This window comes from Chenopodium album, chromosome 8 (assembly GCF_948465745.1).
Source record: "Chenopodium album chromosome 8, dcCheAlbu1.1, whole genome shotgun sequence".
NCBI classification, from domain to species: domain Eukaryota; kingdom Viridiplantae; phylum Streptophyta; class Magnoliopsida; order Caryophyllales; family Amaranthaceae; genus Chenopodium; species Chenopodium album.
In genome coordinates, this window is record NC_137841.1 from 44569427 (window position 1) to 44579690 (window position 10264).

Genomic DNA, 10264 nt, shown 5'->3' on the forward strand with positions numbered 1-10264 from the left:
CAATCTTTTGGGAATAAGAAATAATCTAAATGAAGTTCTTAAATTAGAATGAGTTGATGCTCTAGGAGCTGACGTTACAGTAATACATGCACCATAGAGCTTACCAAACATTCTTTATTTCTATTGTAAGACTAACTAAGTATTTAAAGGGTTACAGCCACACCACACCTCACCTCACATAATATACATCTACCATTTTTTTAGATGCATCCCTTTCCTTTATAATTAATTAACTCTCTATCTCTCACCTTATCACATGGGTCTATTTTTTTTCTTTCACTTATCTCTCTGATCTTCAAATATTGCCAAAATTGCCTAGGAGTGTGCAATTTTTAAAGTGATGCAACTAAAAAGAAAAGGAGGAAGTAAGAATAAATAAAAAAAAAGGAAAAAAATCAAAGAGGGGAGGGTGTGGATGGGAAGTTGCTGTACAAAGGAGGAAAAAGAGTTCAAAAGCAAGGCAGAATAACTCTCAATCTTCCTTCCTCCTATGCTCTATTATCTCTCTCCCCGGGCCCGCTTTCTCACCTTACCCTATAATCTATGTCCTCACCCATCCAGATTTGATTGTGTCAAACAACACAGTTATTTAACAAGTCCAAGCATCAATGCCAATTGAAGCACACATGAACTGAGCTATAAATTCTCTGTTCCACATTGCACCACATTCATTTTTCAGACCATCCCAAATTAGTATGTTTTGATGTTAAAATAGCCAGTGCCACTTCCTGATTATATCACCCTTTCCATCTTTACTCTCTCAGTCTATCTTCTAACCCTCTCGATTCTTCCCCAGAATAATCCAACCATGACTTCAATAAGTCACAACTACCAGCCCAACCCTGCTATACCACCAGTCCACCATCACCTATTATACCCTGTCAACACCTTTTATAAAATCATTAATTCTCTTAGCCATCTACACTGCCATTATCTGTACATCCCCATCCAACCTATCTACGGCAACCTCAAATGGAAAACCTTAATGGACAATTCAAACAACTAAAACTACAATAACAAAGCCTTAGTCCCAAAATTATGGGTCTTCATTATTGTCTTTGAAGTGCTTTGGTTGTGGTAAAGAATGAAGTATTGGGTGAGGGTTGATGCTAATGGTGTTTAATGAGTGTTTCATATGTAATTGAGTGTGGTTACAAAATCTATTTGTGAAAAGTTAGGTGAGGGTCTAAGAAAATGGTATTGATGGGAATCAGGGTCAAAGCAAATGGTATCAGTGGCACTGTGGCAGTCCGGGTCCAAGCAGAATTGGCATTGAGCATCTAGATCTATAGGCAGGTGGATAGGTGATGATGCAGCTAAGTCATGTGATGGAATGGTGATGGTGGTGGTTTCCATATTCTAGCACAGGGTGTTTGTCGTTGGGTAGTCAAACTCATTTGAGGGTGGGTGGTGATGGTTCGGAAATTTCTGAATGTGAGGATCAGGGGTAAAAGTGTCATTTTACCTCTTAATAGATGTTCCAAATTGCAATGGTACAACTATTTGGGAACAGAGGATCTGGGATATTTTTATTATAGTTGTTTTTTTTTAATAAAAAATGCAACACTTATAGAAAAATAATTTATGTAAGCAGTTATTAGTAAAAATTTCGACATAGTCTCCTTTGTAAATTGAAGAATTCCCTCCTATAGAGTATGACTTCAAAATAAACCTATTTCAATTCACATTACGTCATACCACATTAATCATATAATTAATGCCGGCAAATCATTCTCATCCTCCAACTCAATCACAAAAACAAATAAACAGTCCATAATATCTCCAAACATTAATTACCATATTTTTTTTTGTAATCTTAGAAAAATATAGAAGTATACTCATACCATGACTTTTTGAGACTTGTCACCCATCAATTCAACTTCATCATTGCCCAGAAAAACAGAATGAGTGCTCTCATAGACTTCAGCAGCAGTTGGTAAAATTCCATCCTTTTTCTTTGCCTTGTATTAGATGAAGTTGTTAGCACTAAAAAAAACAACAAATAATAGGGGGACATAGACTATAGAGCAACTGTAATAAAGACCAGTTATAGTCATCTCTATTAGTGGCTAAAAAGTTTCTATTTGCTTCTATCTTATGTTAAAAATCATAAGTGTGCTGCTACAATCATACACTTACCAATTTTTTAACCACTTGAGGAGTAGATACACTACCTTGGCAATGGCCAGGGTCAAACTTCTCTAATGTTTGGCCAGATAACCGATTATCTCTTGCTTGGTTAGAACGTTTCAGAAAATCAGGATGCTTACGCTTATTTATGAATTCAGCTCGAACAGTGTCAGTCATGAAACTAACTTGCGTATGGAGAGCCATTTTGTAAACTTGGTTCAATGTACCCCTAAGTCGGTCCCCAGCTATTTTGTCAAATTCTCTCCTAGCCTTAGCATCGAACTCAGGTCTCCAAGTACATGTACGCTACACATAATTAACATGTAAAGTTTATAATTTTAACTCAAAATAGCATATTATACATAAATAATTTTATTTCTGATTTATTTAACAAAAAGCAGCCCAACTTCAGACTGATTTCATACTTTATAGCTAAATCTGAACAGACGACAGTTGATATTTGTAGCATCAGTTATTTATTAGTTAACAAAAATTATCAAATAACTTCGCCTCAGCTAACAAGCAACAAGTATACTCCGTATTTTTCAAGATTTCCCGTGCGCATAAGCAAAAAAGTAACATCTCACTAGGTGAAAAAAGGAAATTGGCACCGGTTCAAAACCCCTTAATGCCACCGGTTTGAACCGGTGCCAATGTGGTGGGGGGGGCAATTACTAGCTTGAAAAGCCACCGGTTCAAACCGGTGGAAAAAATGGTTATTGGCACAAGTTAACCGGTGCCAAAAATGGCCCAAAAATTTTTATCAAATGTTTTTGACTCCGGTTAACCGGTGCCAAAAGTGCCCAAATTTTTTTTTTTTCTCTTAACAATTAAATACACTAAAAAAATAACAACATCACAATATAAATCGAATCGGTTTCAATATAATCCAAAATTTACAATATATAATCAAATCCAAAATTACAATATAGATCAATTACAACATATAAATAAATAAATAAAATGACATTATAAATCATAAAAAATTACAATATACTCGTAAATTAAAAAAATAATTACAATATAAACATATCAATATTCTTGCATAATCAATGTACCTGCACCAATTAAAACAAAAAAAATCAATTAGTAAAAATAAGCTTCGGAAAAAAAAAACCCAGAAATTTAATCCAAACAATTCAACGCAGAAAAAAAGCAGAAATTCAAACTCAAAAAAAAAATAACCAGAAATTGAAATCGAAATTAAAACAAAAATCAAAATCGAAAAAAAAACAAAAAAATCGAAAAAAAATCAAAATCGAAAAAAAAACCAATTAAAATTTAAACCCAAAAATTAAAATCAAAATTGAAACCCAAAAAACCAAAATAAAAAAAAATCCAAAAAATCGAAAAAAAAAAACAAAAATCAAAAATCAAAATTGAAACCCAGAAAACCAAAATCGAAAAAAAAATCCTAGAAATTGGAAAAAAAAACCATAATCGAAAAAAAAACAAAAAAAAAAAACCAAAATCTGAAAAAAAAAAAAAACAAAACCGTAAAAAAAACCAAAATAAAAAAATTGGAATTAAAAAATAAAACAATTTAAATCGAAAAAAAAAACAAGATCTCGAAAAACAAACCCAGAAATGGAAATCGAATAAAAATCAATTAAAATAAAAAAATCGAATAAAAATCGATTAAAAACTCCAAAAATGGTGTTGCATGTCTTCGTGGTGGAAATCGATTTTAGGAGCTCGTGGTAGAAGGAGATGAGAAAGAGAAGGAGGAGATGAGAAAGAGCTCGTGGTGCATTTAGTGAGCACTGAGCTCGTGGTAGAACAAAGGAGATGAGAAGGAAAGAGGAGAGGAGAGGAGAGAGAAAGAGGAGGAAAGAGGAGGAGAGGAGAGAGAAAGAGAAGGAAAGAGGCGCATGAGGAGAGAGAGAGCGTAGGGTTTGGGGGGTTTTATGGGGTGGGTTTTTTTTTAATATTAAATGGCACCGGTTCACTTGAACCGGTGGGCTTTATGTTTTTGCCACCGGTTTGAAGTGAACCGGTGCCTTATATACTAGTTCATTAGGCCGCCAATTTTTTAGCCCATTTTTGCCACCGGTTTGGACTGAACCGGTGGCAATAAGGGGGTACCTTTTTGATATTTTCTACTAGTGAGATCTCGTCCAAATATGAATACCAAGCATAGCAAATTAGCTAAGGGACTTCATAGTCTCATCCTCTAATCATACAAATCCTCGTCATAATTTCATAGCCAACCATAATGTAGTGCCTACATTGTATATCTAGGCATGCAGTAAATATCGCCAGCAGTACCAGATGAAATATAAATCAGACACACAATTGTGCAAACACTCCAACAGGGCAACATAGTATAAATCAGACACAATTGTGCCAACACTCCAAAAGGGCAACAAAGTTATATGCATTAATTTAATAGTTGTCTGCTACCTATATGGTCTAAAAAATTCGTTACCGTTTTTATGAAGCTTTGTGCTTAGCATTTCATATACATATAAATATATATTTGTGTGTGTGTGTGTGTGTGTATAGTCTATGCTAATGATTATGTAACACTCAGCGTAGATCAATGCAAGAATAAAATAGAAAAGCAATAAAGAACAAAACTTTGAGGGAAATAGGCAGATGTTTCATTCAATAAAGATGACAAAAAGGTGCCGCTGCCACAAAAAGATAGGCTGCTGCCAGCCCTCAAAGCTAATATTGAAACATGCAACTTCACTAGTTTAAGAGCAATGAATACAAGAGAATGTCTCAAATTCTAAACACACCTTAAACTTAGTGAACCAATGATCCCTAACCATAAGTGGCACCTAAGTAAAATTCATGTATGGGTGGCTGTAGTGTTCCTTCCAAGATTTTGTGAAATTTCCACTAACGGTATGGTCATCAAACCTGATGCAAGGAAGATTAAGCACAAGCATAAAAAATGATAATCAGCTACTAAGACAACAAATATAATACGTAGATGGATATAGCTGACCATAGCCCATCTGGTGAGAGCTCAATCTTTCCTTGTTCCATTCCATTCAAATTTTGTGGTGCCACATCATTCTAAACAGCAACATCAGCATTAGAGTTTGCCTGTACCTGTTCATTAGAAGGTGGTGGTGTGGGTCGTGTGACCACAGGATTGTAATCCCCCATATTTTTCTAATATAATTATTTATTTTTTACAATATTTTTAATTTTAATTTTATATATAGTATGAATTATTTTGATGTAAAAGTAATAAGATTAACTATTAAGTTTTAATTTAAATCATAAGTCTTTTTAAGTTAGTAGTCCAATGCTTAAATTCTACTCTAGCCCATACCACACAATTCGTACTCTTAATAAAATTAGGAAACTATAGCCCAAATAAAAATACAAAACCCTCACCTCTCTTCCTCTCTTTCACGTGAAATTGGAAAAAAAAACAACAAAACCCTCAACTTCTTCTCCTCCCTCAATTCTCACGGCAAAAAGCAAAAAAAAAAAAAAAAAAAAAAAAGAGAATCCTAGCCTTGAAGCCGCTGCACCACCCGCCTGCACCACTGCACCACCACTCGGACCACCGCCAGCCGCACCTCCGGCCACCGTCAGACCAGTTCGCCCCCCTTCTATCTCCTTCTTCCTCTTGTTTTCTCTTCTTTTATTTTGTTATTTTGATGAAAAGTTTCAATTTTTATTTGATTTCAATTATAAATTATTGTTATTAGGCTTTGATAGTATGTTTAATTTATAAAAGATTATAAATTTATGAGTTTTAGCATGTTTACATTATTATATAAAATTTAAAATTATATATGTTGTATAATTTAGGGTTTAAACATTGTTTTTATTTTTATTTTTTTTATTATATTTTTTTATTATTTTATGTTTAGGGCTTGCAAACGTACTAAACAAGTTATCTAATTATACTATGTTTAAATTTTGTTAAAGTATAATTATTTTGATCACATATAAATTTTCAGATTATTAAAGTTTCGATTTTTATGAGCAAGTTATGTTAATTTCATGTTTTTATGCTTATAAGTATACAAAATAATTATTGTGGGTATTTTAAGATTAAAAAGCTTTGAACTTTAAATTCTAACCTTAAAAATAATTTTCAGATTTCATACTTTTTATTTTGAAGCCTCTAATTACATTGAATTGATATATTTTTGGGTTTTTAACACACTAACTTGCTATATAATGATTATTTCAAGTAATTATGCTTATGGGGTTATTTTATATACTTAAACCAAAATTTCAGATTTATTTACTTAGTTTAAAGTTGTTGTTATTTGATATTAAACACTATATTTTCATAATTTTAACATATAAACTTATAGTTGGGATGTTATATTATTAACTTTGACTATTGGGGACAATTTAAAGGCTTTATTTTGATGATTTAAGAGGTTTTAAAGTAGTTTAGTATTGCTGTAAATTTATTTGCTTGGGTATTGATTTATTTCTCATTGTTTGGTTTAGGAGAGGACTTTGTAGAAGGCGACTTCTAGTTTTAAAGTGGTCAACCGGATTGTTTACACAAGGTACGTACAAGTTACGAAACCTTGCTTGTAGGTGCATGTTTAAGGACGGATCGAGAACTTAGTATCATGTATAGGATTGACTGGGTTAAATTGTCTGGTTATACATTATGAATTTCAAATGTTGTGCACTATTTTATATTGCAAGTATTATTTGTGATCTAATTATGCAAGGTGCGCTTAGAGGACAAGGTATATGATTGGTGTAAAGATTAATTTATTACCCATTCATGATTATGCAAACAAGATGAGTAAAGGAAGAATTCAAGTCTTATAAGACGAGGTTAAGGTTTTGGGGTGCCTTATGCACTCAAGGTGTTTATACACCAAGGTAGTAAAGGAATAAATAATAAATGTTGTTGTCACTAATAAATCAAGAATTTAAATTGGAAACTTGCCTTGTTTGATTGAATTGTGTTTGGAATGTTTGTATTATAATGCATATGAGTCATCACCAAGTCTAAACTTGTAAAACACGTAAAGTTCAAGATGGATGAGCAATAAAACTCTGGATTAGTGCACGTCTGGAGTAATGACAATCAGGGGTTGGGGTACATGGGGTATTAGCCGTGTACTTTTATCGAGGCCGTCTGATCTACGTGTCTCCTATTTCAAATATTTTTTTAAAACTAGGAGTTAGGTGAGATCTCATACTAACTACGGTCACGGAGTCGCGCCCGTGGTCGTTGGATGTTTATTGATGTTTCTGAAAGGAGGCATGGGGTTTTTCTTTTATTGATGTTCCAAATGGGACATGGGTTGGACAACCTTGTCTATTGCTAAATCCAATGAAATAAATAAATGAGTTAGTTTATATCAACTAGTGAGGTCTTAATAAATTTGATAATTGAGTCATGTGTTGAGTCTGTATTTAATGATGCTTATGCTTGATTATTAGTAGCATGTTAGGTATTTTCTTAATTTATTTCGCAGCTTGTATGTACTTAGCTTTGCTGATTGCGTGCTTTTGTGTGTGTCTTTCTTTGGTCATGGCCTTTGCCTTTCAATGACCCTGTGACGATCCAATATTTACACTTGTAATATTGGGGAGCAGATTAACCACAGGTTCTTACACATGCAGCATCTATTTCTAGATGGTGGGATCTTGAGTGAAGAGTTGGTTGCTTTTCTTATTTTATTTACTATTTACAATTAAAGTTATTTAAACTCAATTTTGCTTTCATACTATTTCTATTGGTTTCAGTTTTGAATAAGGGCCTTAAGGGTTCCAAGTTGTAAGATTTAATTTGGTTTTGGTTACTGGTTTTGAAACTTATATATATTTATTTTAGGTTTTCCACTGCTATTTTTCTGAAAAAGCCTTAACGTTTGAACACGTGGCGGTAGCACGCTAGTAATTCTCTTAGAATTGTTCAGGTTATTCACAGGTTTTTAAGAGAGAATTATTGGGGTGTTACAAGGATTGTCTTGATCAACTGATTGATTATTGGTTTGGACACCGCCTTGATTACCTCCCTGACCAATTTTTGAATTTTTCATGAAGGATTTCATTTCCAAGGAACTAGAAAGATTAGAAGCTCAATTATTAATTTATACATAATAACCCATGATAAATTTTTTTTTGAAAAAAAAGTAAGCTCACAAACATGATCAACAAATTTTAAAAAATTTATCATATATCAAACAAATAAGCTAAACACATTGTCTATCAAACAAATAAGCCCATAACAAAGAAAACACATTGAAAACTACAAGCTTAGAAATTCTTCTTCTTCTTCTTCTTCTTCTTCTTCTTCTTCTTCTTCTTCTTCTTCTTCTTCTTCTTCTTCTTCTTCTTCTTCATCCTCATCATCATCATCATCATCATCATCATTCTCGTCATCGCTGTCAGTATATCCTAACTCTCCATCAACCTTTTCTTCATATTCAGATTCAATATTATCCCATTCATCTTCTTCATGTTGTTCTTCCTCTTCACCACTTGAGGCGTCCTCCTCCATTTCATCCATATCCTCGTACATAACACCATCATCATCATCTGGCGAACAAAAGGTTGGGGTCTCAGCAATGTTTACTTGGAAAATTGACGCATCGATTGGGGCATCCACACTTGACCTAGCTTTAGTCTTAAAAACAGAACACCATTGACTCTTATCTTTATTTAAGCTTGGATAAGAGGTAAAATACACTTGATAAACCTGATGTGCTAGAACAAAAGGATCATATTAAGGGCATTTCTTAGAGTGGTTCACATCAACTAATCTATAATGCTCATGAATATTCATGCCATTCACTGAATCCATCCAAGTACATTTAAATAAGACGGTTTTGAAGACATTTACGGTCCCCAAGTAGACCAGCTCAATGACTTCTTCTAAAATGCCGAAGTAATCAATTTCCTCCTCACTTATTACACCCACACCATAATTCATAGTTGCCTTGTGCTTTCCATAATCAAAAGTATGAAACTTAAAGCTATTGATGTCAAATTGCCTCTATGTTTTGACTTGTCAAGACGGACCCATGGCAAGTGCTCGAATCACTCATCAGTCTCATTAGATTCAATAACCTAATTTCAAATTCAAGCCATTAATTAATAAAATATATAACCTTAGTCATATTTTGCGAATGATATATTGAAACTTTATTGTAAAAACTTACAAAATCTTGAAACCATTTAGAAAATTCATGTGAAAACTTGCTCCAAATATCATGTAGGTCAATACCAGGATCTTTTTGCATCATCGACTCTTCAAACTTCCTATAAACCTTAAAAAGTTAATTATCTAGCAAATTGCATAAAATAACTACCAATTATAGAAATTTGTACCTTTCATATTATCCTAACACCGCACAATTAGAAAAAACATAGTGGTGTGCATGCTTGACTTCTTTCGAATCTAAAAACCTTGTTTGGACACCTTTGCCACGACCTTTGCTAAATTGGAATAATTCTAGTATAGTTGAATCTAGATCATCATCATCAACAATATTGTGTCCTAGATCTCTAGATTTCGTATCAACATGAGGTTGAAAGTAATAAGAACAAAAGTTGAAAATCTCTTCTACAAGATAAGCCTTGCAAATTGAGCCTTCAACTCTTGCCTTATTACTAATTTTCTTCTTTAGATGATTAAGAAATCTACAAATAAGTTAAATTGACTCATTAACATTTAAAAATATAAATCATATAGAAGAAACTTGAAAACAATGGAGTGGCTTGGGAAAATGTATATTACCTCTCAAATAGATACATCCATTTATATTACACAAGACCACCCACTTTTACTTCATGTGTCAAATGAACAGGTAAATGCTCCATTGAATTGAAAAATGCAGGTGGGAATATTTTCTCCAACTTGCATAAGATTTCTAGAATGTTTTTTTCTAAACGAGTCACATCATCAACTTTAATAGTGTAAGAGCATAGATCGTGAAAAAATTGGCTGATTTCAGTGACTGCTTTCCAAACATTATCAAGAAGAGGTTCTCTTATTTCAACGGGAAACAACCTTTCCATGAACACATGAAAATCATGGCTTTTCATTCCATGTATCTTACAGGCTTGTAAATCCACACATCTACCAAAATCAGAAGCATATCCATCAGGAAACTTAAGATCTTTTATCCATTCACACAACACACTTCGTTGTGCTTTATCAAGAGTGTATGGTGCCTTG